Here is a 27925-nt window from a genome sequence, read left to right as displayed (position 1 = left end):
CAACACTCAGCTCACCCACAAATACCAGTGTCACAGGATCGGCGCTATGCCCCAGCTTTTAAACAGTCTCTTCAAGGAAGCTTTTTTCACTGTGCCAGGATCACAAAGGATCTCAATCTTCCTTCAGGATAGGCCATCCAGCCACACCACTTCTGAAAGAGTGCCTGTGGCTTCAGATCTCCTGCTTCACACTGTGAGCTCTGCCCAGCAAGTCCAGCTAAGATAGACTCTTAGTCAGAGACTTTTACATTCTTCAGGGACTAATGCACCTCAGTGAGGATTTGCAGTGACACCAGGCAGCAGCATCAAAATAACAGGGTTCATTAGTCAACTGGAACACAGCATTGGAAGTCCTTAAGTTTGCACAGAGAAAGGTTAAGACACAGACCATCTGGCTAAGCCACAGCAATCCACCAGCCAAGCTGCTGTGAACTTCATTTCAGGCTCTATCTTTCTCTGATCTTTTGTCAGTGCCATGTGAGAGAAGCCAGCCTCTTCATCCCCTGCTTGTCATCTCTCTGTCCTTTGGTCTTGAGCTGGCCTCTGCTCAGCTTCTCAGCTGAGAAATGGGGGGAAACCTCCTTCCTCTTAGTCATTGATTGTTAGGTATCAATTATCTGATCACTGGGGTTTCCCTGGTCTCTGTGGGATACTGCACTGATATGGATCACTTTCAGCAGGTTCAAGCCAGTTCCTTAATGACCCATTATATATATATCTATCCATGCAGTTTTGGTCACCCCATCTCAAAAAAGATATTTTAGAAATGGAATGGTACAGAAAAGGACAACAAAAATCATTAGGGGCATGGAACAGCTTCCATCTGGGAAGGGTTAGAAAGACTGGGACTGCTCAGCTCAGACAAGAGACAAGTAAGGGGGGATATAACAGAGAGCTATAAAATCATGAATGGTGTGAAGAAAAGGAGTAGGGAAATGTTATTTACCCCTTCACAAAACACAAGAAGAGAAAGTTACTCACTCTGTGCAGTAACTGAGGTTTTTTGAGATGTGTGTCCCTATGAGTGAACCACTGTAGGTGCAGCAGTGCCCCCTGTGCAAGGGATCGGAGATCTTCACCAGCAGTGTTGGTAGGACCACACACGTGCACCTCTCCGCTCTCGCAGGATGTGTGGTCCGACTGGCCCCTGCTTCCTTCTCTGCCGCAGAGCTTATCTTTCAGCTCTGAAACCCAGGGGAAGAGGGCAGGTAATGGTGCACACATCTTGAAGAACCTCAGTTACTGCACAGGGTCAGTAACCTTCTCTTCTTTTTTGAGTGATGTCCTCATCGGTGCTTCATTGCAGGTGACTAGAAAGAAGTGCCCCTAATTGGAAGCCTGGGGCTTCGGAGCAGCATTTACTGCAGACGATAGGACAAAGTGTCCTAAGAGAGTATCAACTGCAGCATCAGGAGTGATGGTGGAAAGTGTCTGCTGATGCCCATGTGGCTGCTTTGCAAATGTCAGCAATGGGGACAGGATTAAGAAAAGCAATGGAGGTGGAGAGAGAGCGGGTGGAATGTGCTCTAATTCCAATAGGAGGTTGTCAATTGTGTAATTGGTAGGACAAATGTATACACTGCGAGATCTAAAATTAAAATTAAATTAAAATACTTGAAAAGGCATTGCTTAGAGATGGCTGTGCCCTTGGATCTTTCAGCCACTGAAAGGAATAATTGTGGCAATTTTCTGAAAGGTTTAATTCTGTCCAGGTAGAAAGCTAATTGTTGGCTGATGTCCAAGGTGTGCAGAACTGTCTCCTGTTGACTGCCATGAGGCTTCAGAAAGAAGCAAGAAAGGTGGATAGGTTGATTGAGATGGAAAGGGGATGGTTTCTTGGGTAAAAATGTAGGATCTGGATGTAGCGTAACTTTGTATTTATGAAAGTGTGTGTACGGGGAAGAGGCCATAAAGTCCCCAATTTCATCAACCCATTGGGCAGAGGTTATAAGTGAACATAGGATCATGTTGCCATAGATTCTAGTCCAGTAAGGGAGAATAGGATAAGGCCATAGTCCTAGGCCAGAGTTGGGTCCTGTATGTGAGGGTAAAGATTTTGGAGGCCCTTCAGGAACCATTTCGTGAGTAGGTGTGTGAGGACAGAGTGGCTGTCTATGTGGCAGTGGAAGGTCATGATGGCTGCCAAATGCACCCAGATGGAACTGGTGGTTAATCCCAATTGTTTAAGGTGTAAAATATAGTCAAGGATAAGTGGCAGTGGAGCGCTCATTGTGTTGACCTGATGGTAGGCGCACCAGCACTGGAATCTAGTCCAGTTGCACAGGTCAGCGCGTTTAGTTGTGTCGCGTCTGCTATTCAAGAGTATCTGTTTAACTGCTTCAGAAGAGAGGAGATTCAGGGAACAAAGCTTTAGCTCCTTTTGAAATATGTGGATTTTGATTAACTGTTTTGAAAGTACAGAATGAGAAAATGATACCATTTCTATGAGGCATATAACTGATCCTTCTAAATAGGGAGAATGGCCATGCATGTTGTTTTTGGGAAGGGGTGTATGTCTAGTGGCTACAGCACAGCGCTGAGGGTCAGGACTCCTGGATTCTTCTCTCAGCTCTGCAGTTCACTCAGATCTCCTTCTCTTCTCTTACCCCTTCTGCTTCCTTTTGCCTTTCTTGCTCTCCTCCCTTTATTCCACTTGTATATTTGTTTTTTATGGGAGGCTCTTTGGCTTTTAATAGAATAGACGAAAGTTTAAATCAGATTCCTCTGTTTAGTGGAAAAGCAGAGGAGACTCAGGCCTCCCACTGTTCCAAAGCCCTGTGTATGTTGCGCAGAGCAGCTGCATTTTTTCAAAAGAAAAACAAACAGTTTTTAGGAGAGAAGTGCTGTTTTATCAGTACAGTGTCTCACAGCCTTACTCCTACTCCATTGTGGGGCTTGATTTTCCATGTCCTCAATAACCAGCTGAATTCCAAGTATTTTACTACAACGTATAACTAACACATACTTCAAAGGCCTAAAGGGTCAAACTTTCAAACCAGGTCATCTAAACTGCAGCTGCAATATTTGTTCACACACCCACTGTACACGCAGAATGGGTAATTACATGAATGAGAGTGCCTGTTTCCATGTGCCAGTACCCATTTTCGACTTACAAATGTGATTTTTGCATGTCCACATATAGATTTTGTGAATGAAATTGAGGGAGCCTGTCTATAAATATGGCCCCGAAAGAGGGAAAGTCTCAGAAACACAGGAGATAGAGCCATTGGAAGCAGAAATGTAAAAGAGACTTTCAGCTTTCCTTTAAAAAAAGAAAGTTTCCTCTCCTTTTGTGCCGATAGCTTTGAAATCCTGTACGCAGGGCAACAGGGTTAAAAGGAACAAGCAGACTTCACTTCTGCAGCCAGATAGATGACCTAAGATGACTCCTCCCTTCCTGCTCCGAGTTTCATGTAAAGGAGTCAAATACCTTTGAGGGGTTTGTACCAAAGACTCATTTTCCTAGCGTCCCTTCCCCCCCCCCCAAGTCCTCAGGCTGGCCCTTGGGTGTGACAATGGTAAATGAGTAAATATTTTAAAATAGCTATTCACTTTTTAGGCCAAATTCTGTCCAAGACTTCAGTGGGGCACTATGGCTGTACATGAGGACAGAACGTGCTCCTCCCTCACACTCTGCCCATGGCTCTAGTTTAAAGAAAGCATTGTCAGTCACGTATGACCACCAGAACAGAAAAATGTAACAACCTCCGATTTACAAATATCTAGACTTTGAGCTATTCCAAAGGATTTACAGAAATGACAGGAAGGAAGCAGCTGGTGACAGTAACTAACATGGCTTTATTTCCTGCATTGACAAATTTACATTAGTTACTCAATTTGTAATTCAGTTTTAAGAGGAGACCCCCGAACACTGCATATTTGAGAGATTAAGTTGTTTGTTTTTAATGATAAATTGGGAACATATGCATCTGCTGACTCAATGGAAAAAGGATAGAGTACAAACCTCCGGCCGAGTTTCTCAGTTGTTCATAATGGGTCTGGTACTGCAGTCATTACACAGTCTTGCTGAATTCTGAATCTGATGATTGAGGGGACTGGGCCCGCCCTTGTGTGTGTAACAATCAGTGGAGGAACTGCATGGCTTCATTTAAGCTGTCGTTAGATTGATTTTTGAAGGTCAGAATAGCAATGAATGTTTTGAATAGCATACGTTAGGCAGATCCTTCCTTTTAAGGGCATCTTGGCAGTTTTTCTGTCTAAACAAAACTGTTTCAGTTATGGGATCCTCTAGCCTTAATTTCAAAGAATCCAAAGCTTGTTCCAGAGTAACCACAGAGGTCAGTTCAACATGAGAAACAATGGCATTGATTCTTATGTGCAAAAGATCAGTCCAGCTAATTCTTTCAGTAAAGAAAACACTGCCAATCTTGGTAAATTAATGTAACATGTCATACAACTTTGGGCAGCTCTACTGGAAGTTCCTGGGTGCTGAAACAGAGTGAAAGTGTCCCAGAGATGCTGTGTGTCAAATTCACTTCACGTTCAGCGTTCATTGTCACATTCACCATCACCTCATGCAGGAGGTATGAAAACAACCCTCTGTGCTTCAAGGCAGTATTTGCAAAAGCGGAACACACAGACTGAACCCTGCCAGACATAGCGATCTAAATGGATCCCTGACTTCAATGGAGTTACACCAAAGATGAAATTGGCCCATTACTTTCACCTTGGGTGAAATCCAGACCCCAATGACATCAATGGCAAAACTCCTGTGGACTTCACCGGGGCCTGGGTTTCATTACTAGTGCTTTAATGTGTTTTGCTGCAGTGTATTGGGATATACTGTGGGAAGCAGCCCACAGTAGTTGGTATGCACTTGCCACTCTGCACTAACTCCTCGTGCTAGTGCATGCTGCAGTTCCCACACCCATAGTTCAAACTATAGGGCCATGTAGACATAGCCCAACAGTACCCTCTGGCAGTTTGGTTAAAACATTTCCAAAGTATGTTAAGCTAGTGCACACAAAAACACTCTTACTTCACAGTAAGATTGTCCATGTTGGGCGTTAGTGCAGAGCAACTAGTGCACACTAGATAGCGTGTGCCAGCTACTGCAGGCTTCTTTCCTTGTGCAGATAAGCCCTTCGTTTATGTTACTAGTGTTCTTAAATGTGGCCCACGGACCACAAGGAGAGAGCATGTTTGGAGAAGGTGAGGACTGGGCTGCACAATCACTGGTGAGTTGCATGGGGTTTAGAACATAATAGCCATGCTGGTCTGTCTAGCCCAGTATCCCATCTTCCGACAGTAGACAATATCAGGTGCTTCAGAGGGACTGAACAGAACAGGTAATCATCAGGTGATCCATCCCTTGTTGCCCCTTCCCAGCTTCTGGCAAACAGAGGCTAGGGACACCATCCCTGCCCATCCTGGTTAATAATCTTTGATGGACCTATCCTCCATGAATTTATCTAGTTCTTTTTTGAACCCTGTTAAAGTCTTGGCCTTCACAACATCCTTGGGCAAGGAGTTCCACATGTTGATTGTGCGTTGTGTGAAGAAATGCTTCCTTTTATTTGTTTTAAACCTACTGTCCATTAATTTCCTTTGGTGATCCCTAGTTCTTGTGTTATGAGGAGTAACTAACACTTCCTTATTAACTTTCTCCACACCCATCATGATTTTATAGATCTCTATCATATCCCCTGCCTCCTGTTAATAGACATGGTGATCCAAATCTATCCCTTGCTTCAGCTTTTGAGCTCCTTTGCAAAGGAGAATCTGTTTTCATTTAAAGATTACAGTCAGTCTCTAGCCTTGAATGTAGAATGTAGCCTTGAAAACCATACACTGATGTCAACGCATTATGAAGGTTCAAAGGAATATACAACTGGGCTCCATTCCTGCAGCAGGAGGCTGGGGGGACATAAAGAAAACTCCTTCCCTCCCGCTCACACACATACACACATTCAGAATGTAGAATAAATCAGTTAAGTTTGGGGTATATCTCCAAGAATCATCTCCTCAACACTCCCCCATATCCTTAGGCCATCCTGGGCATAGCACTGTGATTATCCAGGACAGAAATGAGCTATCTGCTGTTGTATTGTATGTGGGGTGGGAAGGGGTGGGGAGGTAGAGTGTAGGTGGCAAAAATTATTTTTGTAACTCTGCTGCTTAAAATGGTCAGCTCCCTCTGAGTGTACTCGACATCCCTGTGACTGCAACAGCCACTGCAAGGGAACTCACTCCTTGTGTTTCCAATCAGAGCCTCTAGGGTCCTTATAAGTAATGGGGAAACAGTAGGAAAGCGCTGCTTACCCAAGCTGGGGAGGGGAGGGGAACCTCCTCCCCAGATGTTAGCAGAGGAATGGGAGCTCTGCTCCCAACACTGCCCCTTATTTTAACTGCTGCTTATAGGGGTGCACCACTCTATCCCCACAATTCCAGGAGTCGGATTCCTACAGTCACTACAACCCATCTGTTTTTGATGGTGCTTACCTGTCCCACCCCCAGGGGCGGCTCTATGTTTTTTTGCTACCCCAAACACGGCAGTCAGGGAGCCTTCGGCAGCATTTCTGCAGGAGGTCCGCTGGTCACGTGGATTTGGTGGCATTGCTGCGGGTGATCTACCTGTGGGGTAGGTGGGAGAGTGTGGAACTGGTGTGATTTTGTAACAGGGAACAGTATTTTACTCAGAGATTGTTGCATGTATCACTGACTGGGGCCAAAACTTTGAAGAAGCCCATAGTTAACTTTTGGTAGCACATCACTGTGCAGGGGGAGGACTGGAGACAACCCCTGAAGAGCCAAAAGCTCTGTAATAAAACACGGACACTGTTTATCTCCCATAGACAGTAAATAATGGACTTGACAAATATAGACTTCTCTTTTTTTGGTCACAAGAGGGACATGCCCACCCTTCTATCTCAATGAGGTAAAAATGTGAAAAAAATTAGATGGGACATAACATTGTTTCAGATATAACATGCAGATATTCTGTCCATACATGATTAAGAGCTTTAACCAACTCCCACTGAAGTAAATGGGAGTCTTCAGTGGGAGCAGAGGACAACAAACCAGAGTAGTGTAAGAGTATTAATGCACTGCTACCATGACTGGTCTAACAATAGTCTGATGAAAAGGAAAGGATTTTTGTTTCTAATTATTACTGAGAACAAGGGGCACATTCAAGTTGAGAAGTTTTACATTTCTCTCCAGAAAACTCCATCATTAGCAAAGTCACACCAATTCCAATTTCCCCCACAGCATGACAGGAATGGACAGTCCCTGCTCTGACCAGTTTATGGCCTAATCCCCAGATACTACAGCAAGCTTGGTGAGTGCAGACTTCCTCCGCCTGCCCAAAGTAGGGTGACTAGACAGCAAATGTGAAAAAATCAAGACAGGGACTGGGAGTAATAGGAGCCTATATAAGAAAAAGACCCAAAAATCGAGACTGTCCCTATAAAACCAGGACATCTATTCTGGTCACCTTAGCCCAAAACCCCAGCGAAGTCAGTGGGCTCTGTCTTGATGCAGGTTTGCCTGCAGAGCTCCTTGCAGGATTCAGTCCTAAACTACAGCTGATCAAAACATTGAGGTGGCGGTTTACCGTCAATAAATGTAGTTTTTTCTAAATCAAAATGTTTTGTAGGAACATGCCGCTTTTGACAAAAAAAAATTGACAGAAAAAGTCAGGAAGTTTTGTTTCAAAAGTACTGTTTTGAGCCATTTAGACATATACTAAAGTGTGTTGTTGTATATATATGATAAATATATTTAATGCAAACAGCTAAACAAAATCAAAATAACAATAATCAACACAAAATGTGGGGTGCGGAGGCAGAGAGGAGCCACGTGCAAAGGAAAGTGAAGGAGTAACTAAATTCCAGGCCCCTCCCTTGCACTAGTTCTTTTTCCTAAAAGAAAAGTATGTTTAGTGAAGGAATGGCATGAAGAAGGTGAGAAATAAAACAGAATACAGAAATTACAGTCTAGTCTAGCAGAGGGAATGTTTCCTGCAGAGAGGCAAGGTTTGTTAAGTGTCCCAATGCAGAACAATACTCCCTGGCTTTAATTCCAGACTCTCAACAGATGTTTTAGTTTATGGAATGGTCTGATTTTGAGTTTGGGGTCTTTCTAAATGGGGCCATGAGATGAAAATAGCACAGTGGTCTTGATGGAGTTTTCAACTCTCTAACAAGATTTAATAAAGATATTTGCTTGAGTTCAATCAGTTTTATTATATAGCCCAGCTTTAAAGTCTGAGAAGCATAGTACTTACAGATGAGGAAGTCCTAGTGGCTGGACTAAAGGCACATTCAATATATTTAAACCAATACAACACAGACTCCAGTCCATCTCTCTACTCTATTCACCAGTACTAATACAGACCTAGTAGGTAAAATATCCATTCCATTTGTGTGTCTCCACTCATCCAGTATCATGTGCTATTCCTTTGTGAATAGTGGATCTAGAAGTGTTCAGTGAAACGGGCTGAACACTCCAGAGGAGCAGGAGTTGGTGTGTGCCTATTGCTAACCTGCACAGAGACAGAGAGGCCTGCAGATGCCTGGAAGGCAGTGCTTGTGTTGCCAGAGGCTGATGATTTCAGGGTATTGATCCACATCAGGTACAGACAAGACTCTCTCACACAGGGCTGGCTCTAGCCATTTCGCCGGCCTAAGCATGGTGGCATGCCGTGGGGGGCGCTCTGCCGCTTGCCAGTCCCGCAGCTCCGGTGGACCTCCCACAGGTGTCCCTGCAGAGGGGACCAGCCTCCACAGGCACGCCTGCGGGAGGTCCACCGGAGCCGCCTGCTGCCCTCCCGGCAACCGGCAGAGCGCCGCCCGCGGCATGCTGCCCCAAGCAAGCGCTTGGCGTGCTGGGGCCAGGAGCTGGCCCTGCTCTCACAGTACCGGCAGGTGGTGGTGAGGGGCTCTGGGAATTGTCACAGTGGAATAGTCAGCAGGATTTACACCCAGTTTTCTGGTTAGCTAAGGATCATGCTCCATGCACTGAAATACCAGATAATATAGTTACTCAGGAATTCACAAGTGAGAAGTTTGGGAACAGGTAAAAGAAAGGTTACAGTTTATTGTCTTGTGTTTGTTTCTAATGGGGAATTGAGCAGCAGAAAAGGCAGGATGAGCAAAGAAGCATCTGTTAAGTATGCCAAAAAGCAGCTGGAAGAGTTGTGTACAGAGTGCTGCTTACCTACTAGCAGATGAAAAAAAAGTGGAAGACTTAAAGCCCTGCTAGTGGATTATGACAAGTGACAAAAAGGACAACTGGATTCCCCGAAAATGCCTAAAAATTTAAGGCATGTCTTCACCACCAACATTAAAGTGCTGTTGCAGCAGCACTTTAACATGGCTGTGTAATTGTGGCACCAGCGTGGAGAGAGCTCTCCCCATGCTGTAAAAACACACCCCCTCATGAGGGGAGTAGCTCCCAGCGCTCGTGCACTGTCTACACTGCCACTTTACAGCGGTGAAAGTGGCATCGCTCAGGGGCATGTTGTTTTTTGTTTTTAATCACACCCCTGAGAGAGAAAGTTTCAGTGCTGTAAAGTGGCAGTGTAGACAAGGCCTCAGAAAATCAGCAGGGTACAGTCAACAGGAAGACAGCCCTGCAGAAAGAGCTGGCCGGACTGGAGATGGACAAGTGGAAAAGGAATGAGAGCACCAGAGTTGGGGAGCTGCAGTGAGAGACAAAGAGCAAGAAGTAGAGAGAGCTGCCCTAGAAGTAACCCACCAGAGAGCACTGGTGTTAGAAGACAAATAGTGCGAAGCCTGAGAAGTAAAAGCCCTAGGAAAGGAGAGAGGCAGCACACCCTGAACATATCAGATCTACAAAAACTGATTCTTTAGCACACATGTAACACTCACCAGGGATCACACAGCTGGCACAAGCTGGTGCCCAGGTTGCAGAGGGACCAACTGCATTGAAGAATATCTAACCACCTTTGAAAATATAGTGCAACATGGACAGACCTCGGTTGTCGTCAGGTGGGATTGAACCTGGGGTCTCTGGAGCTTAGTGTATGAGTCTTCACAGCATGAGCTAAAAGTCAACTGGGTGTTAGCTAAGGCTATAGAGCAGGCTCATTTTTTCTCTTTAAGTGGTCTCAGTGCCACTAGATGGGACACACCACCACACCCAGAAGGCGTGTGGGTTACATATGCACTATACATAAAATCCCTGATGAACAGAGAATGACTTTCCTACTTCCTAAATTGACTAGTAAATCTTTACAAGTATTTAATATGGATGCTGGTGAGGCTATGACATATGTTCAATTCAAAGAGTCTGTGTTGAAAAGGTTTCAGATTACTCCAGAAGCATATTGCCTCAAATTCAGAAACCTCAAAAAAGTTGATAAGTTAAGTCACGGCGAATATGCGCATAAAATGGTGGATTATTAGAGAAAATGGATAAAGAGTAGAGGGACAGAAGCCCATAACAAGTTGGGAGACCTGATTGCTCAGGAGCAGTTCTTTGAGGTCTGCGCTGAGGAAGTGCGAGCCACTGTATGGGAGAAAACTCCAGCAACGGCTTCCACAGATGTTGAAGTAGGTGATTCGTACATACAGGTAAGACTATTCAGGGTCTGCAACTCTAAAGGAAAAGGCAACAACCTGGGATAAAAGTGGGTTCCCAGTTTGTCCCTGGGAATAAGGGAGTGAAGCCCACACCACCCCAGTAACGGTATCCTCCTCATAGCCCTAACTATTGGGCCACAGCCCAAAAAGAGGCCCTCAAAAGGGTTACTCATGTGGGTCTCTTGATCATGTGAAAGGCAATGCCCCAAGTGTGCGGCAGGGGCGGCTCTAGCCGTTTTGCCGCCCCAAGCACGGTGGCACGCCGCGGGGGGCGCTCTGCCGGTCGCGCGGTTCCGGTGGACCTCCTGCAGGCGTGCCTGCGGATGCTCCACTGAACCCGTGGGACCAGCGGACCCTCTGCAGGGATGCCTGTGGGAGGTCCACTGGAGCCCCCTGCCGCCCTCCCGGCAAAGCACCCCCCCCAGCATGCTGCCCCAAGCACGCGTTTGGCACGCTGGGGCCTGGAGCTGGCCCTGGTGTGGCGGGTCCACATTCACTCCCCAGTCTGTTCAGGTTAATGCAGCTACACTGGAGCCAGACTTCAGTGGTGGTAGAGGGAGCCCTGGTTAACTTTGTCAGGTCTGACCTCCTGGAAATAGAGAAAGTTTACAAAAAATGGCCAAAATAAATGGTAGTGTTTAGATTTCCCTTGTCCAGCGGGATAGGATTCAGGAGAGTTCTACCCTCCTTGGGGAGGAGTTGAAACTACTAACTTTAAGACAGTTTAAAACCATGGTGCCTTTGGCCTGCATCAATTGGAATGGGAAAGTTAAGGGGTACTTTGAAAGTGGGAGTTCTTAAGAATTTACCAGCTGATGTTCTGCTTGGGAATGACAATACCACTGCCCAAGGTTGTTAATATGGTGACCTTTAGTAAAGTGAAATATATCCCTGATTCACAGAGGCAACCTCCAAAGTGGGAAAAGCAGCTGAGGAGAAACCTCTGCACCCTTGTCAGCAGAGAGGGGCAATGTATCTCAAAGGAAGAATGTGGGGGATTCTTACCCCCTGCCTGCATCAGATCTCCAGGCAAGCAGAAGCCAAATGGAGTTTGCTGCAGAACAGAGGACAGATCTAGCAAGCATAAAGACAGCCAGTCTCAGTAATGCCCCATATAAAGGGAACACAGGAAAGTTCTTTACAAAAAGGGAAGGATATAGGGAGGCCCCAGTGGGGGGGGGGGGGGGAGAAAAGAGCCTGGGGAACCTATAAGTCATTGACTGATCTCTCAAAACATTGTGCAGTTAATGTTACTAGCCCAAAACTATGCTTTTTCAGGCCACTCGGGAACACAGAGACATATGAAAAATTAAAGAAAAATTGTTATTGGTCCAATATCAAAAATGAGGTAGAAGATTACTGCAGAACTTGTGACTTATGTCAGAAGTGGAAAAAGGCTGTCAGGTGCTGCAAGGCTCCCTTGTCAATAATCAAGGAAGTGTTTTATAGGGCTACCATGGACATGACAGGCCTACTAGCTAAGCCTACACAGAGGAAAAATTATATTGGTGGCAGTGGATTTCACTACTAGGTATCTGGAGGCAGCTGCTCTTCTTAAGAATATAGAGGCCGAAATAATTGCTAAGGCTGGGTTCACTGTATGCAGCCAAGTAAGTTTTCCAAAAGGAGATTTTAATCACATTTGTTGGTCAAATTTCACATCCCAGCTATTTAGTGGGCAATGGACGATGTGTGGGGTGAAACAACTTTGATCTGCCCCCAAATCTCATCACAGGAGGATGGCTGTGAGATAGAGGGGGAGCCAGTGGCTTAATATATGCAGAGGTTTAGAGAAGATTTAAAAAATGGTAATGGCTCAGCAAAACCTCACAAAAAGCCACGCTGCTCAGAAAGTATGATACGACCACAGTACCTGTAAGCAATGATTTGATGTGGGTGACTTGGTGCCAGTGTTGTTAAAAAAAACAAAAAAGGGACAAAATGCACACCTCATGGGAGGGGCCTTTTGAGGTTCTGGAAAGGGTTAACAATGTTATCTACAATATACAAAGGCCCAACAACAAGGCTGCACCACAGACTGTGCATGTAAACAGGTTAAAAGCATATCACAATTGAGAAGCCATCGTAAACATGATATGCTGTACAGGGGAGGATTCTCAGACTGCGGTTCCCATTGATTGGACGGCTGAATGCCACAGTGACCCGTCACTAGAAAGCATTGTGATATGTGAAGAGTTAACCTCTGCCTTTTCAGGGGGGTTATGAGTATGTTGCTGTCCCCCGGCGAGTATTTTCCAACAGACCAGGTCTGACCTATAAAATGGTCCACAAGATAAACACTGAGGCCACAACCTGCTCCCAGCAGAGCATATCGGACCACTGGAAAGAAGCAGGAGCAAATCTGAAAGGAGATAAAAGCGTGCTGGACATGGGGATAATTAAAGGACTAAAGAGCCCTGGGCTTCTTCAGTTATAGCGCTCCAAAAAGAATGGTACCATAAGGTTTTGGTGTTGATTACAGAAGCTTAACGCTGTCACATTTCATGATGCATACCCTAGACCCAGAACTGATGATGTTGGACACTCTAGGTTGAACAAAATACCCGAACACCCTAGACCTAAAAACAGATATTGTCAGATCTCTTTAAAATGTGAAGAGCAGAAATAAATTTGCCTTCATTACTGATTCGGGACGTTCAGAGTTCAAAATGTTCCCTTTTGGATTAATTAATGCAGGAGCCACATTTCAGAGGCTTGTTAATTGGGTGTTATCTGGATTGCAGGACTTGCCTCTGGCCTACATTAATTATATTGCAATTTTCAGCAATTTCTAGTCAGACCACAAAAATCACTTGGGAATTGTGCTGATCAGACTCAAAGATACAGGGCTCACAGTAAGAGTGTCCAAGTATAAAACAGGGACTCTTATCTAGCTGACTGGGTAAGAAGAGGCCGGATTTCCCCAGACCTCTTAAAGGTGGAATTCAATGTTAACTGGCCTGTACTCCAAACCAAAAAACAAATCCAGTCTCTTATAGGCTTGGCTACCTATTTCTGCCAGTTTGTAAGTGGTTTCAGTAACATTTTATGTACTATCAGATTTATGCAAAAAGACAACCCAATAAAGTAGTGTGGATGGCAGCTTGTCAGAAAGACCTTGATGAGGTAAAGAAAATTCCATCAGGAAAGTCTATTCTGCTCAGTCCAGATTTTGACAAGATGTTTGAACTGTGCACTGGTGCATCGGACACAGGTCTAAGAGCAATACTGATGTTCTTGCAAATAGGTGAAAGTAAGTACCCCGCTGCTTTCTTAAGAAAAAACTGACACCCAGAAAACAGAACTATTCTTTCATAGAAGTAGTATGTTATGCAATTGTGTTAAGCAGGGAATTCATTGTCCTGAAAGGCCACTCACCATTGATATGGCTACACAGGACAAAAGGTACTAACTCAAAACTGCTACTTTGGAGCATTGTTCTCCAAGTGCACATCACCAAAAATTCGATGTATTATTTCACCAGAAGTGAAATGCCTGCAAGCTGCATGGAAATTTTTTAAGAACACCATAATAGAGGCTCAAATTCAACTGCCTAGTAAGAGGACTGTAGCAGAACAGAAGCACTCTTTCACACATTGAACTAAAAGAGAATGGACACTGCATCATCTACTGCAGGAATTTCCACTGCCCATCGCTGTGGAATTGGAGTCTCAAGGACATTAAGGCTTAATAAACATTCATGATAACCAGTCAAACAGAATACAGAACACACAACACTTGCATCACCAGGGCTCTATTGTTAAAATTATATAATTTAGAACTTCATTTGCTAAAACATTAAAAGCAATAATAACAAAATATATAAACAAGTGAAAAAACCATGGCATAAGGGGTATACATTTTGAACTTGGACAAATTATTAGTTTAATAGCAGACAATCTGATTAGGCTACTTAATATTGCAACAGTTGAGTCCAGTGCTTAGCTGAAGAAATTATCTTTATTAGGAATTAATTTATAGGGAAGTTCTCCTGTGCAAACCCACAGCTTTAACAACAACATTACACATCTGCAATGTCTGTCTCAGAATCGGCAAGTAAACATGCTTTATCTCACAAACAGGTGCTATGTATAGCCAACAGAAATCCACCATATGCTTTAAAAAACATTAAAGAGCTAGATTGTCCCAGAAAGGCATCTATTTGAATAGAGTGTCTCTCCCAGGAGAAGTGCAGTCCCTTCCTGAGCTCTTCATCATTTAGGATTGTCCAGCTGCTCCCATATCTCCCAAACCCTTTGGGACACGGCACATCCCTAGGGCACAGGAAGAAAACAGCTCATTCCTATGCTCTCCTGAGTGCAGAGCCTGCTACTGTCTCTGTTCTTTGCAAAGGGAACTGTTATGCATCAGTCCTTGGCAGAGCACCCCATTTTAAGAACTACATGCAGAAATGGATGATTTTAGATTAAGCCTTTACCCTAAGGCATTAGTGCAACATGATGCATAGAATGAAGACTGCTATTTTTGAATGGCATCAATTGTGAAATGAAACTCCATGGGTAAGAAGAGTCAGCAGGTCATTCACCTGCTCCCCAGGTGGCGGGGTTCTTCCTCCCCAGAGAAGCGCCCATGGTGCCTGGTGTTCAGCCTGCAGCTTAAGGCAGGCTCCAGACTGTTGCAAGGGGGCTGCATCTTGCCAGAGCCCATGGCCATCCTGCAGCCCTCTAGCCACTTCTGGCTCACTGGGGGCACCATTTCAGATGTGGAGAGGGGCATTTTTAACTATGATTCCAGGGGCTACTTAGGCACCTGAAAACTCTAGGGTTTTTTTTTTTTTTTGCAGATAACTTAGAAATTATCTGTTGATTTCACTTTACCCAAAAAGGTATTTCCATCAATAATAATTGAAATTTACAGATAGGGAAAGCAAGAAAAATGCTGCTTGAGAACTTGCTAGAGTCAAAATCCAGTGATTTAGACTTCTGAATTAGGCTGGTTAGTGACAAGTGAATGAATAGTTAGATCAACAAATCATTTCTGGGTTTTAGGATATTTATTTTGTATATCTTTTTGACATAGGATATTGACACGTTGTGGCTTTTGCAGTGTTGTTGTAGCCATGTTGGTACCAGGATATGAGAGCTACAAGGTGGGTGAGGTAATACCTTTTATTGGACCAACTTCTGTTGGTGAAAAAGAGAAGCTTTGGAGCGCCACAGAGCTCTTCTCCGGGTCTGTGAGCCTGTGAGCTCTGTGGAACTCAAAAGCTTGTCTCTTTCACCAACTACGGTTGGGCCCAAAAAAGATATTACCTGACCCACCTTGTCTCCCTCAGTTTGTGTTTTAACAGCTTTAAAGCTTGAACTCTTTGAATATCAACTTCTGTCAAATAATTATCTAATTTTCCATCCCCCCCAAATTTCCCACAACTGTGAAAATTAAAAATTCAGAAAAGTGTAACAAAAAAAATCAATATTACCCAAAGCTATAAAAAAAAAGTTGAATTCTACCAAGCCTATTTATAAGCCACCAGAGCAGCAGGGTTGAAGCATGTGTGGGAGGGTGGAATCTATTCCCACTAGAGAGATCTCAGTTTAAGAGCCTGATACTTTAAATCACAATCACGCATTGTCCTCACACTAACAGCAGGAACCCCATCGACTTCCAGAGGATGAGCGAGGCTTGCAGGGTATGGGATTAAGTGAATGATAGCAATAAAGAAAGGAGTTTCTTTATTCTTGATGCAGTACAGAAATGTGCACAATGCTTCGCTCAATAGCTCAGACAAGGCCCCGCTGCCCCAAGGAATTTCAGTATACTGATGGAAACAGAAACAGTTTAAAAAATAAAGCCTGAGGGTGGGGACAGGCAATCGGGGATTGAAAGAAAGGGAAATCACAGCAGGCAGGTACCACCTTCTTAATGGTTAATCTGCCATTAAAACTCCAGAGCCACAGTGCTGGGAACATCCTCCCTGGAACAGGGCATAGTACAGTGAGTCAGCATGCTACTCTCTACCTACTGTGGCCCCCATTCCTGCTCCTGTTAAGATGTGGGCACCCCTGCTCTGGAGGAGTTACCTGGGTGTCCAGCTGCCCCCTACAGTTTGGGTCCATCCACTCTCTCCGGCACTGCATGTCTGAACACTGTGCACCTGCCTAGCTGCCTCTGTAAGTCCAGCTGGCTCTCGGCACGTCAGGTGGGTATGGGACTTGGGAGGTACCAATTCACAGCTCTGCATGGTGCCCTGAGCAGCGGCCCAGCCCACCCGCCCTTAAGACCTGCTCTGTCTATTAGCATTAGAACAGTTGCTAATGAAGAGATGGTGGAAATTCAGAAGGAAATTAACAGGAAGAAGTAAACAGTGTGCGTGTGGGAGGGGTCTGTCAGTCCATTCTGGTATATCTGGGTGTGGAGAGACACCCTAGCATCCTTCACTAAGGAAGTAAAATAACAATGAATTTGTTTCATGACAAAGGAATCTCTGCCAGGCTTTTTTGAAAACACTGGGGAAGGAAAACTATCTTGTAAGAGATAGATGAATGCCTTGTTGGTTAAGTTTTGTCTCCGGAAAGCATGATATGATTGTGTGTGTAACATTTGTTTCCAATACTCTATTACTTGAATCTGTTAATAAGCTATATGCCTATAGTGACAACAAGAATAAGTTACGTGTTGTGTGTCAAGTGGAGATACTGAGTTACATTTTACAAGTTGGTATGTTCCTCTGGGAGTAGCAGATCTAATAGTTCTGTGAGTGTTCAATCAAACAGGGGCTGAGTACTCCAGAGAGATGCTTGGAAGACCCGAGTGTTGATGTGTGCCTATTGCTAACCTGCAGAGATAGAATGAGGCCCACAGAGGCCTGGAAGGTAGTACATGTGTTGCCAGAGACTGGTGGTTTCAGGGAGCCAATCCACAGCAGGTGCATACAAGAGAGTTTGTCACGCTAAGGGCAGGTGATGGGATACTAGATGTGGAGGGCTCTGAGTTGCTACAGAGGTTCTTTCCCAAGTGTCTGGCTGGTGGGACTTGCCCACATGCTCAGGGTCTAACTGATCACCATATCTGGAGTTGGGAAAGAATTTTCCCCTGGGTCAGATTGGCAGAAACCCTGGTTTTTATCCTTCCTATGCAGCCTGGGGCATGGGTCACTGACAGGTTTAAACTAGTATAAATGGTTTAAACTAGTGTAAATTCTCTATAACTTTAAGTCTTTAAACCATGGTTTGAGGACTTCCGTATCTCAGCTAGAGGTTGGGGCCTGTTACAGGAGCAGGTGGGTAAGGTTCTATAGCCTGCAACATGCAGCAGGTCAGACTACATGATCATGGTGGTCCTTTCTGACCTTAAAGTCTGTGAGGTGGTGGGGGAGGTGCCTCAAAACCCTGTGTACCCCTGGTGGGGGCCATTTACTGGCTGAAGTAAGTCCTACAGGCTGCACAGCCCCAGTGGTATGGTTGGAGGATGAAGGGAATCAGAGGAACTGAACAGACAGTCACTGAGCCTTAAAATTCCACTTGCCCTGAAGAGTACATTCCACTGAACTGCACCAAGCTCCTGTTAAAAAGACAGCTCCTTCCTGCAAGACAGGCATTCTCAGGCCTGAGGGCTGTTGGGAGTAGTGTAGTACAGGAGGAGGAGAGCCTCGCTTGCATGAGCCCCTCTCTCTGGGCAACTCTAATGCTGGCTACCATGCAGTCTTGAAGAAGAGGTGTCGTTGTGGCTTGTGGAGCAGGTTGCTCTTTCCCCAACCTGTTGCAGAGTTAATACCCACAACATGCACAGCTCAAAGGACTACTGATTGATTCTTTCTTTTCAAGCTGAAATTCTATGAAATATGGGTGTGAATTTCAGAACAATCACATCACCACAAGTGGGAGGACTGTAGAATTTATACACAGCCATGAATAGCTTGTTTTGTGCACTTGGCAGGCAGACAAATGATGTTTCATAAACATCCAAATAATGTTAACTGGAGACTCTCACCTACGCAGAACAGGTTTGTGTGCAACAGCTGACAAACTCTTATTCTCATTCTACAATGTGCAGTTTCTTCCCAGATTGCATACAGCACACTGCCCACAGACCAAGACTGCACAGTAGGTTAGTAACTTTGATTTTTTTTTTAAAGGCTATCATGTCAGCTAATATCAAATGACTTTTTTGCTGGAAAATATTAGGAATTTCCTTAACTTTGCAAGGGTGTGACCCTGAAGCAAAAATGATTTAATATTTACAAAATATTTTGCAGAACACATTTTTCAGGAAACCTCAGCAGCAAAGCTTAAGTGAATTTATGAAATGATGTTGGAATCTTTCATGAGAAAAGACCTCTCAATTTCTGTGTTGGGCTGATGGAATGAAAGATTGAAGCTAAATATGTAGAACTATGTCTACAGATGAAAGACAATTAAATTAGTGCCCAAACCTGACAAAAATAGACTTTTTAGAAATAATTTTGGTCAGATGTGTGTGTATCTTGGATTTTAAAAAAACCTGTCAGTAAACTTTCTAAGAGCAATGTTAAGTTCATAAATGTCATGGTGCCTTATTCTTGTGTTACAAGGCAGAATATATAAACAGATTTAGCAGCAGCAGATTTTTAATGTAATCATATGTGGTCTAATAAAAAAACCCTACATTTTCCAAAGGCACCACATTTTTGTTCCTTTGATTAAATGCTTTCAGATAAGTCAGAACAGCAAAACAGAACCAGTTACATCTTACCTTACTTTGGAGCAGATCAAATCAAATTTTCCACAACAACAATATGCTTCCTTGGGTTTGTCTCATAAATTTTGCAACTTCAAACAAATAGATGCAGGTTGGTGATTCAAAGTCTTTCAGAGAAAAAAGATAAAATGCCTTAATGACAAATAATGCACTTCTCTGAACATGAAAAGTTATTTAAAGCTTGAGTCTCTTGTACTAAGTCTTTCAACTGTCTCTCTCAGCTAAACAAATTCCCACCCCTTTTCTCGGACACTTGCCAACTCCTCTAATTTAAAGCGACTGTCAGGCTTGCTATAAAACTGCCATTGGAAAGAGCTCAGTATAGAGGAATGAGCAAGTATGAACTCCAGGCTGAAGCAGCATGACCTATAGTTCTACCAGCGAGTATAGACTCCCCAGGTAATGTGATATAATATTTGGAAAAACATTTAGGACCAAGTTGTCCCCTTTTACACAAAGACATGGGGAAGGGACAAGAATCAAGCTGTTCCCCTTAATATGGAATTTAGGTGGCATATTGGCCTCAAAGTGAAGGGAGAATGCATGGCCTTGAATACACACTGAATGCAAAGATCCACAGTAGTGGCCTAATCCAAAGGCCACTGAAGTCAATCAAAAGACTTCCATTGGCTTTGGAGTGGGCCCTGAATCCTTCCCTGTCCTGATCTCAGAATAGCTACTTTCTGTGGATTTCCTAACCCTCTATGCTTTTTTCCTGGGCTTTCCACACTTCTCCCAGCAGCATGGCTAGCTAATTGATTGTATTGTTGATCCAGTGTTATGTACTCCCACCCCAGGAAGGGGAATCATACAAGTCCAGAATTGGATTTTACCCTGCTCACTTGTCTGAATGTATCTCTGCACGAATATTGATGGGTTTCATCAGGGAGCCTGCTGCATTCATTACAGGTGACTTTGCAGGATCTCAGAAGGCAGAGCCCTAAGCACAAAAGCCAAGATTTTCAAAAGTGTCCACTAACTTGGGGTATCTCCATTCTGAGTTGCTCAAATTAAGACATCCTAAAAATAGAGGCACCCAGAGTTTGTGAGAGTTAGGCCACAGTGTTCATGCAGAGAGGGCCACAGACTCAGATGGAAGGGAGAGCAATTTCCAGAGGATCTAACGCATTCTTGGGAACTTCATTTGAGCAGTTTTGGGGGAATTAGTGTGTATTTGTCTCCATAGCATAGAACATGCTTACAAATACGAGTTAACTTTGTGGAATGATTTTTTAAAAATGGATGCTCAGGCTTATATTTTCAAATGTGATTGAAGATTTTTGGGAGCTTCAATTTGGGAAAACCGCACTTCCAACACCTTAAAGAAGCCTGATTTTCAAGGGGGGGGGAAAATGCTCAAAAAATTTCTGAAAATCGATTCCATTTAAGATGTGCCTCAAGTTGGTCACCCAAAGTCACATTTGAAAGAAAAAATTAGGCCCCTTTGAGTGCTGTTGAAGAGGCATGCAGTTTATTATAAACTGAATTAGTATATGTCAATGATAATTTTTTCTTGCAAAACTATAACATTAACAAGTGCTTGTTTAGAAAAAGAATGTATTACTGAAATTCACAACTGTTGCTGAAAGACATAATGCAAAGGTCTCGGCAGGGGCGGCTCCAGGTATTTTGCCGCCCCAAGCACGGCAGGCAGGCTGCCTTCGGCGGCTTGCCTGCTGGAGGTCCCCGGTCCCGCGGATTTGGTGGCATGCCTGTGGGAGGTCCACCGAAGCCGCAGAACCAGCGGACCCTCTGCAGGCATGCCACCGAAGGCAACCTGCCTGCCACCCTGGCGGTGACCAGCAGAGTGCCCCCTGTGGCTTGCCGCCCCAGGCATGTGCTTGGTGTACTGGTGCCTGGAGCTGCCCCTGGGTCTTGGATACCTAACCAGCCAAAACCAAGATATAAAATAGTAAGATGTACATAGAGTATTGTTACTTTTTTTAGAATGTGCCCAGATTTAGTTGCAATTTTCATGAACTGAAATACTACATGTTTGATATTTTAATTTACAGTTTGAGAAATGAGCTCTGTTTTGGATGAAGACTAGGATATAAGATGCTGCCAGTGAAGAGAGAAAAGGTTTAAGGAAAACTAAACTTTAGTATTTGCTAACGGAGTCCTTTGTCAATACTAAATTATATTAGTCAAGCTATAGCACACAGTGTTAAATACATTAAATTATTATGTGAAAACTCTGGTGTTTGTTATGAATGAGTCTCATTTTTCCTAAAGTATGGTTAGAATATTTTTGTTTTGTTTTGTGGACCTGCTGGCACACTTTAGTTAGTTGAGTAGTGTCACCACAGTTCAACAACTCTTTGAAACCAGTGGAAGATACAAATGCTAATCCATACTGTCTGCTTCAGTGTATCAATAAATAAATCAATAAATAAATGGCATTTGTGTAGCTTAAGCCTTACTTTGGAATGAGATGCCAGAATCTACTATTGTGTCAGGTATTGAACTGCGATGCTTATCTGAATTAGCCAGAAGGCCCACCTTAGAGTTGCATCTCTTCTATTGATCCACAACCTAAGCAACCCTGTTTCCCTCCAATTCTCATCTCCAGTTTCCCCTATTATTTTCAGTGGTATGACAAAGCTCTGTCCTTGTCTCCTGCATTTCCTGATAGATTTCACTAGCCTCAGAGGTTCACTGTGACCTTCTACTTAACCCTTTTCTCTCTAGAGACAAGGGTCACAGTCTACTGAGCCATTTTCCTCATAAGCCAGCGAGGGAGGTGAGGAGAAGCTATCCTCCCTTGCACAGTCTCAGTTGTCTCCCAGTCTCAGTGATTAATCAAGGGAACAAAGGGGGGAACCCAGGCCCACCCTCTACTCCAGGCTGCAGCCCAGGGACCCTAATAGTATCAACTATGGTAACTGACCTTTTAGGAACTGGGCATGTACAATTCCCCAGGCTACTTCCCCACAGCAGCCACCATTTCCTCAAGCTTCACTTCACCCTTACCTCAGGGCCTCCTTCTTTGTGCCTGATATGGTGTGGACAGCTCTCCAACAGCACAGCTTCTCACAGCTCCTGACATACACCCCCACCTGACTAACTGGGAGGCTTTTAACTAGTTTCAGCCAGCCCCTGATTGGCTTCAGGTGTCCCAATCAACTGAGCATCCTCCCTGCCTTCTGGAAAGCTCTTAATTGGCCCCAGGTGTCTTAACTGACCTGGAGCAGCTGCCATTTACTTATCCTGGTACCAGATGTTTGCTAACCTGGGGCTAATATATCTATCTCCACTACTTTTCTATAGCCATCTGACCTTGCTCTGTCACAGTGGGTTTAGGGAAACTTGAGATGCCTTTCCCCCTTCCCAACTGATCCTCCTTAGGAGGAGAGGAGGAAACTTAAGGTCTTTTTACTGACATGCAAAAGAGCATGTGTTCTAATGATCTACACACTAGACTGGATTCCAGCAAGTTCCTAATTCTAGTCTGGGCTCTGCAACTAACTTTTTCAATGGCTTTGGGCAGACCACTTAATGTCTCAGCCTCCGTTTTTCCATCAGTAAGATGTGTATTGATATTTACCTATCTACCACACAGCAGTGACACGGAGGATTAATTAGTTATTTGTGAAGTGCTAAATATTCTTTACTATGCCTTGTTATTACAACAGCAGTGATGTGAGTCCAGCACTTCATCTGCTCCACTATTGCCGAATTTAAATCTAACACTCTGCATGACTATCCTGACCGCCTTTCATGATCTATACCACAAGATTTAGGTTAAGCAGCAGCAGCTGCAGCTCAGCAGAGAGGTCGCCAAAGGTTCTTGGTCCTTCATCCCAATAAACGAAAAGTAAGGCAGCAATGCTATGGAGAAAGGCACTTAAAGGTAGTCACAGAAAAAGTTCATCAGGGAGGGGGTGAAGCTAGCCAGGGCTTAGTAGAGGATATCAATGATAGTGCGAGTTGGAGCCATTTCCTGTAACCACTGAGCTTTTCATGGGCATTGAGGGGATAAACTGGAGGAGGGATTTAACAAAAAAATTTGCAAACCTTATAGGTTTGATTTGATTTGAAGGATTGATTGAAGATTTGGGCCAATTCTATTTTTAACCACACAGGTTTGCCCAACTTCAATTCCAATATGTTTGTTTTTAACCTTCTAAAGTTACAGGCATCTATTTCCTTCTTTAGCACGTCATTAAAAGACTATGGGTTTCCCCTCTTTTGACTTTGTCAAGACTCAGATGTGGTGTGTCTCAAAACACCTGCTACCTGAAGCCCTTACTAAACAATAATTGGTAGTTGGTAGGTATCCCTTCTCCATGCAGTCACAATACACTAGTTAAGAACAATGGGATAATTCACTCCACTGAAAAATCACAAAGACATAAAATGAACGTGTCTTATTCTCCCACTTCTGAAGCTTCCAGTGTTTCTCCTTTTATAGTTTTTTCAGTGCGGATATTAATTGTTTAAATATACCTAGTATGCTAACAAAGTAAATCCATATAACACATACACAAGAGCACTCTGGAGTGTATGCATTATGGATTCCAAGCCATCACCACACTCTTGACAAACAGCAGTTTTTAATCCACTCATATGGCAAGCAGCTGGGGAGTTTTTGAGATGTACTTAACCCATCTCTCTGTCCAAAGAGTTTGAGATTCAGCAGGTTCTGATAATTACCATAGAAGTTACTTCCAACACACATGGTCGTACTGGAAATCAAGCTATCGTCTTTCATGTGCAGAGAATCTCTAAGCAGTTATTTTGCTGGCAGGAAAGAATGAGCTTGTGTCTCATAAAATACAGTAACCCTTTAATGTCAGGATCTGCAATTTTCCAGTACTAGGGCTGGATGCATTTGCATCCAGAAAATATCAACTCAGCTCTCAAGAGATGAATGCAACTACTTCGGTCAGGCCTTAATTTCATGCTGAAGGAGGCTAGGACACAGGAGAAAACTGTGGGCACCTGCAGACTACCATAATTACTGTACTAGAGCCCAGGGGCCTGATTCTCCACTCATTTATAGTGGTGTAAATCAGAGATAATTTCACTGAGGTCAGTGGAGTTACGCTGGTATACGTAAAAAGAAAATCAGGCTCCAGATTCCAACATGATATCAAAATCTGGGGGAACAGAACTCCTCATGACTACTCCCTCGGCCTGAAAAAATGCAGGCTCAGATATTAGAGCTGTCACACCAGAGTGCTGGGAGGTGACAGTCCTTTCAGGGGAAGTGTTTGTCTAGAACACCCAAGATGGTTACTGTTCAGTCTCAAAGAGGCTCAGGATTGTATTAGACAGAGTTGCAAGAGGTATTAGCAACAGCTGAGGCTCAGGGTATGTCTAGACTACCCGCCGTATCGGTGGGTGTAGCAGAGTGGATCTCTGCTCCTGCCCTGAAGGGGTTAACAACAGCCCGGGGAAGAGGCTGGGGCTGGGGCTGGAGAAAGCAGCCTTTAAGCTGGGCTGATTGGGGAAGTGGCTGCAGCTGGGGCCATGCCCCAAACTGAGCCACAGGGCCTAATAAGAAGGCCAGGGAGCCAGAAGCAGAAAGAGTCTCTCTCTGACTGGAGAGAGAGACAGGCCTGGCTGCTTTGGGACTCACCCAGGGGACCTAAAGGAAGGTAGGGCTGGGGGAAAAGCCTTAGGAGCTGGGAAGCCCTAGGCCAGCAACTCCCCACGCTGCAGGGCCTAATTCTAGGCCTCCAAGGTACTGGGCTTGCAGATGGGCAGCCGGAGGGTGGGTAAAGGCAGCCAGGCCAAAATTCCTTACCTATGATGAGTGGCTGATACTGCAGTCTGCCCCAGGGTGTGGGGGCTAGACAATGACTGGGCAGTAGCCAATACTGAGGCAAAGTGGGGATAGTGGGGTGGGGTTCCCCTGGGAGGGGGGAGACCCAGTTAAAGAGGCACCGAGGCCTGCTGAGGACAGATGGCTCACCGGCCTGCAGAGGGTGCTCCGTAGCTGGAATCGAGCTAATTCCCTGAAGTGACCAGCAGGAGGCACCACGGGGGTGAGTCCACACGTTCATACATGGTGAAGAATGCGGGCATAGCGGTCCGCCCCTGATACAAGGGACCTGGGCAAGGACTGAGGCCTAGTGCCTGGACTGAGGGGATCCGGAGGATGATGGATCCGGGGTACATGGGGATCTTCTACATGGAGGCCCCCGATGGAATCCCTGGTTGGGCCCTGGCGTCAGCACCCCTCAGAAAGGGGGCTGACCATTTGCAGGGGATCCAGGAGGCCCGACAGGACATGTGGGAGGTGCAGGAGGTCCTCCGGGAACAAGTGGGCCAGCTGGTACAGGAGCAGCGGGCCCTGGTGAAGGTCCTCAGGATGGAGTTCTGGAGGTGTGGTGGAGATAGCTGGGAGAGGCGGAGAGCCGGGATCGGGAGGCCTGTGGCTGAGCGCCGGACGTGTTATGCCTGTTTCAGGCAAGGACATTTAAGGAGGGACTATCCGTACTGCGTTGGGGGCAGGGTGCCTCACCCAGAGAAGGGGAGGCGGCAGGTCCCTCGGGCAGTCTGCCAGGTGCGAGAACCCAGGCAGCCACCCGTATGTTGGACATGTGGGCAAGCGGACCACTTCTGGAGGGATTGTCTGGGCCCAAGGAACACGGGGCAGGGCAACCCAAGGGGGTCTAGCCCACAAAGAAACAGAGAAGGCCTAAGGCAGCGAGGAAGCAGGGAGTCTGCTGGGGCTGCCAGAAACCAGGCCACATTAGGAGGCACTGCCCCCTCAAGAGACTTGAGGGTGGGCCGATGGAGGTGCCTGGAGGCCTGGAAGGGGCCATGCAGGAACTGAAGATGGTGACACAGGCCAAGGTGGAGATCGTGGGGACCCCGCAGGAGGCCAGGACCTGAACTATCACCCTGCCTGTCAGGGGGAGAGGGACCCAGACAGAGTGGGCCCAGCAGGAGATGGGGCCCCAGCAGGGACATCTCTGAGAAACAAAATGGACCCAGGTGGTTGTGGGACAGACCACCAAGGGGACCCAGACCTGAAGGAAGAGGGCCTGGGGGACTCAAATCTATGGGCACGGCTTGAGGCAGCAGAGTGGGCCCTCCATGAGTCTGAGGCGAGTGTGGTGGACCTCGCTAAGGAGGATGCAGCCGTCGTAGATGAGGAGGTCCACTTGCGGAAGTGTTTGGAGGAATCCGAAAGGAAGCGAGTGGCACTGGAGGCACATGGGCGGCTAGTCCAGGGGAAAAACCTCTCCTATCCCCACAGGTGAGGGTTTTAAGGGGGGAGGTGTGTAGCAGAGTGGATCTCTGCTCCTGCCCTGAAGGGGTTAAAAACAGCCTGGGGAAGGGGCTGGGGCTGGAGAAAGCCTTTAAGCTGGGCTGATTGGGAAAGTGGCTGCAGCTGGGACCATGCCCCAAACTGAGCCACAGGGCCTAATAAGAAGGCCAGGGAGCCAGAAGCAGAAAGAGTCTCTCTCTGACTGGAGAGAGAGACAGGCCTGGCTGCTTGCGGACTCACTCAGGGGACCTAAAGGAAGGTAGGGCTGGGGGAAAAGCCTTAGGAGCTGGGAAGCCCTAGGCCAGCAACTCCCCACGCTGCAGGGCCTAATTCTAGGCCTCCAAGGTACTGGGCTTGCAGACGGGCAGCCGGAGGGTAGGTAAAGGCAGCCAGACCAAAACCCCTCTGCCTATGATGAGTGGCTGATACTGCAGTCTGCCCCAGGGTGTGCGGCTAGACAATGACTGGGCAGTAGCCAATACTGAGGCAAAGTGGGGATAGTGGGGTGGGGTTTGCCTGGGAGGGGGGAGACCCAGTTAAAGAGGCACCGAGGTCCAGGGAAAGGCCCGGGGCCAGCAGAGGACAGGTGGCTCATCGGCCTGCAGAGGGTGCTCCATAGCTGGAATCGAGCTAATTCCCCAAAGTGACCAGCAGGATTCGCCGTGGGGGATGAGTCCACATGTTCACAGCGGGTAGCAATCGATTTCTTGGGGATTGATATATTGTGTCTCATCTAGACGTGATATATTGATCCCCGAACGTGCTTCTGTCGACTCTGGAACTCCACCAGCGTGAACGGTGGTAGCAGAGCAGACAGGGGGAGCTGTGGATGTCGATCCTGTGCTATGAGGACAAGAGGTAAATCGATGTAAGATACTTCGACTTCAGCTACGCTATTCACATAGCTTAAGTTGCGTATCTTAGCTCGATCCCCCCCTTGTGTAGACCAGCCCAGAGAGAGGTGTGAGAACTATAGCAGGTGTATACATCTGGTCATGGGGAAGGATGGACAGTGGTTGGCTGTTCTGTTTAAGAGATGGTGCTCTCATCCACAGCTGGTGCACACATCTGGAGATGCCCAAAAAGCTAAGGGCTGAGAACGGAAGTGTCTCAGTAATGGTTATGTACCAATGATTGAGCAGCTGCAACAGCCTCAGACTTTGGGCAGGCATCTGAGTACCAAAGATTAACTCCACATGTAGCTTCATATCTACAACAGATGTAAAGTTTGGTTTCAACAGAACATCTGACCTTCCAAAAATTTATTCCAAGTCTAAATATGCTTGAAAGCAAAAAAATGCATCAATTATCTAAAGCCCACTTGTTCAGTTACATTATCTAACCAAAGTCACCTTTCCCCAACTCCTGCTTTAAAGTATTACTTAATAGTATAGGAACAGAAACAGAGTGTGGGTCTTCATGACAGCAAATATTT

At 45.5% G+C, this 27925-nt stretch overlaps 1 protein-coding gene across 1 annotated transcript in view; it reads right to left on the bottom strand.

The window, feature by feature from the left end:
• The window catches only part of C1QTNF7 (C1q and TNF related 7), a 99394-nt gene extending 79983 nt beyond the window's left edge, over positions 1-19411 (bottom strand). Inside the window, exon 1 of the mRNA XM_030565446.1 lies at positions 19260-19411. The gene's annotated coding sequence lies outside the window, so the exon portion shown is untranslated. The remainder of the gene's footprint in view (positions 1-19259) is intronic.
• Positions 19412-27925: the final 8514 nt, after the last annotated feature.

The sequence above is a fragment of the Gopherus evgoodei genome, chromosome 5 (assembly GCF_007399415.2).
Source record: "Gopherus evgoodei ecotype Sinaloan lineage chromosome 5, rGopEvg1_v1.p, whole genome shotgun sequence".
In the NCBI taxonomy this organism is placed as follows: domain Eukaryota; kingdom Metazoa; phylum Chordata; order Testudines; family Testudinidae; genus Gopherus; species Gopherus evgoodei.
The sequence above is the reverse complement of the archived record's forward strand: the minus strand, read 5'-3'. Positions and strand labels throughout refer to the sequence as shown.